This window comes from Hevea brasiliensis, chromosome 17, assembly GCF_030052815.1.
Source record: "Hevea brasiliensis isolate MT/VB/25A 57/8 chromosome 17, ASM3005281v1, whole genome shotgun sequence".
NCBI classification, from domain to species: Eukaryota; Viridiplantae; Streptophyta; class Magnoliopsida; order Malpighiales; family Euphorbiaceae; genus Hevea; species Hevea brasiliensis.
The window spans coordinates 5,913,473-5,917,323 of NC_079509.1; the positions used below are offsets into that span (position 1 = coordinate 5,913,473).

The 3,851-nt window shown below is 29.6% G+C and overlaps 1 pseudogene; it reads right to left on the reverse strand.

The window, feature by feature from the left end:
* Positions 1-2,646: 2,646 nt before the first annotated feature.
* Positions 2,647-3,851, reverse strand: LOC131175399 (F-box protein At5g07610-like; annotated as a pseudogene).

Below are 3,851 nucleotides of genomic sequence, written 5' to 3' on the forward strand. Positions count from 1 at the left end.
ACAACATTTGCAGATGGTCGAAAAATGTCAATATATAATTCAATCGATGACATACCTCCAATTTCATCAATGAAATTAAACATAATATTCACATTGTCATCGTTTGCCAAACCCATGCAATCCCATTTAAATGAGCTATTTTTTTCAATGGGTTGTCTGAATAAGATTTTCGATATAAATTCATGTCCACCTTTAAGATTAATTCCACGGACAATTTTCATTCCTAAAGTACCAAAATCCATACGTTTACCAATAGTAATGATGGTTGATGAACCCCCATAATATTCATAGCCTTCATCATCCATAATGATTTCTCCATCCCAATATAAAGTAGCAAAAGTTGGAATTGATATTTCTGATAATATAAAAATCGCAACAACTATCAGTATAAACGGTCTGGTTGATAATAGGTCATTATATTTTACTTAATAAAGAAATTATTTTCAACAACATTTTACATTACTAATTTTTATATTTTTTTAATTTTAATTAATAAAATAAATTAATATTTTATTTCTAATAATTACATTTTAATAAATATGCAATGATTTCTACAAATTTTTATGTTACTATTGTTTTCACTTTTTAATCATATTTTAATAATATTAATTTTTTTTAATAATTACATTTTAATTGTTATATTGAGTTTTGCCAATTTTTTTTATCTTACTATTTTTTATTTCTTTAATATTATCTAAATAATATAATTTTATAATTTATTTTTATTAATTACATTTTAACTAAAATGCTACTTATTTTTGGCAATTTTTTATATTACTAATTTTTCATTTTTTAATAATATTTTATATAAATTTATATTTTATTTTTATTACATCCTTTTCTATAATATATTATGAACTCAATTTTTTATTAATAAAGAAATTATTTTCAACAACATTTTGCATTACTAATTTTTCTATTTTTTTAATTTTAATTAATAAAATAAATTAATATTTTATTTCTAATAATTATATTTTAATTAAATATGCAATGATTTCGACGAATTTTTATGTTACTATTGTTTTTATTTTTTAATCATATTTTAATAATATTAATTTTTTTAATAATTACATTTTAATTGTTATATTGAGTTTCGCCAATTTTTTTTATCTTACTATTTTTTATTTCTTTAATATTATCTAAATAATATAATTTTATAATTTATTTTTATTAATTACATTTTAATTAAAATGCTACTTATTTTTGGCAATTTTTTATATTACTAATTTTTCATTTTTTAATAATATTTTATATAAATTTATATTTTATTTTTATTACATCCTTTTCTATAATATATTATGAACTCAATTTTCTATTAATTTTTCCCTTTATTCTATAGCTTTTACTAATTTTTAAAAACTTAAACTATTATTTTACTTTATACTAATATTCTTTGTTCAACTTATTAAACTATTATATTTTGTGATACAAAAATTATATGACTTAATATAAAATTTATTTTGTAACATAATTTACATTTATAATTTTTATTTTCTCTTTCCTAACATTTTCTTAATACTACAAATTTATATTATTTTTTCTTTACCTTCTTTACTATTATACACTAAAAATATAATTTCTTGTATTATTTTTCCCAATAACTTTTACTTATTTTATCAGTATTATGCTATTACTATATATATATCAACTTGCTCACCAAAAGTTTCTCACAAACATACCAACATGCATGCATAAAAAAAAAAAATTATTTCCAGAATAATAATTACATTAATACTCAAGCATTTTATATATTGCATGTTAAAAATTATCACAAAATTTTATTTCTTAAGTCATGCTTACAAAAATATCAACTTGCTCACTAAAAGTTTCTCACAAACATGCATAAAAAAAAATTACATTATTTTCAGAATAATAAACATTATTATCACCTAAGCATTTCATATATTATATGTTAAAAATTATTAAACAATCAAAATACATACCTGACTATAATTTTTTTTCAAATTTCTTCTTTCTTTCTTTGTGATCTACCACTGCAACTGCACCTGTCTCCTCTCCTTCTTGCTCCACCCGACTGTAAGCTGCTCCACCAAAATGAGACAATGGATGAGGAATGAATGAGCGTTTTGAGGGCTGTAAGCTGCTTCTTAGAAAAAAAATTACGAAATAGATGCCGTAAATAAGAGCACAGGGAGAGAGAGCAGGGGTAGATAAGGGGAGTGGGATGAACACAGGACGCTAATAAAAATAGCGTCCCGCTTCACTGGAGATGGGACTTCGGCTACCTGGAGATTGGACTTGGGACGAGACCGGAGATGCGCCACGAACACAAGATGCTAATTATATTAGCGTCCGGAGCTACAGTTGAACACACAAGACGCTAATAAAACTAGCGTCCCGCGCCCTGTTACAGATGGGACGTAATATTCCATCTGCAGCGTCCAGGTGCTTGCAGGGGTGCGTGCAGGTTCTTGCAGGGGTGGCGTGCGGAGGCATCAGGACGCTATTTAAAATAGCCTCCCAACTTTGGATGCTAATATGAATAGCATCCGGAGTTCGGACGTTATTTTGAATAGCGTCCCAGGCGCTGACCACTGAAACCCGCCTCCTCTTGATAATTTTTCGAGTTGTTAGCCCATTTCAGTATTTTTTGTTTTCGAGTTACCCTAGTATGGTCATTCACCCTCAAACACAAGCAAGACTCTCAATGTACTCATAAGCATTACATTATACAAAATTAGAGGCATCCTCATGATTTGGAGCAAAATCACAAAGCTTCTTAAAACTTCCATCCTTCAAGTTATACCTTACGATTTGTGTAGGTATATGCAGCACCAAATAGTCGCCGTCCTCGTTTTCTCCCTTTACAATGCTCAATATTTGGAAAAGATAGTAATTCAACGCAGAAGGATCAACATAGGATCTAATCATTTCAGGAAATGCACTTACAACTCCTTCAAGATTAACACGGTAATTGACAGACCATCCTCAGTTGTCTTTCTTCATCTCACACACATTGAATTGCGTAGAGGGTGGAGTATAAATCTCAACCAGGAGCAAATGTGCTCTAGATTCGCCAAAATATTTTGCCCTTCTTCGATACCATTCATCTGGCGTTGGAGGAATTGGCATTTCTTTTAACTTTTTTTTTTTTTTTTTTTATCAATATCAAAACGTACAGAAGGACCTGAATCAGTATACCAATGAATAGAATCATTTCAGAAAACCCCTCCATAGATTCCAACGTCGAAGGGTAGAGTGAAAGTCGCAGCTGCTGAGGCCTTCCATCGGCCAGTTTCCGGAGAGTAAGTTAGTATTCTGTATACTGGTTGTGAAATCTCTCATTGACATACACAAATAACTTTGTCGTAAGGTGATTTTCGAGGATCAAAAGCTAAATAAAGACCAATAGTTTCACCAACTTGAGTCTGTGGAGGAAGTATTTTCCATTGCTTGGTAGTAGGATTGCAGATGTAATAGCTTATTTCCCATGAATATTTGCAGAAACCACTACACAATAGTAATCCATTACAGGGCTGAATGATTTTTATATCTGATGTTTGATTAACAAAATTCAAAGTTTTGAAGGGTGTGTTAGAGTGGTTGGAATCAAGTTTGACGAAGTCGAATTCAGGGTTGCCTAAACTTGGCCATTGATGCACCAAGAGAGCACAAGGAGAGTTGGAGGGGTTAAGGCGAAGGTAGAAAAGAGGATCCGAGATGAGAGAGACCCAATGCTTGGATACACACTTGAATTTTAGGAGAGATTTGATGGGTAAACGGAGAAGGATTTCGGTTAAGAGATCATCGTTGTTGACAATTATCTCCGCCGATAATGATCGCAATGAAGGGAAGGTTATTTTGATTCAGATTCTTTTGGAAGAGAACAT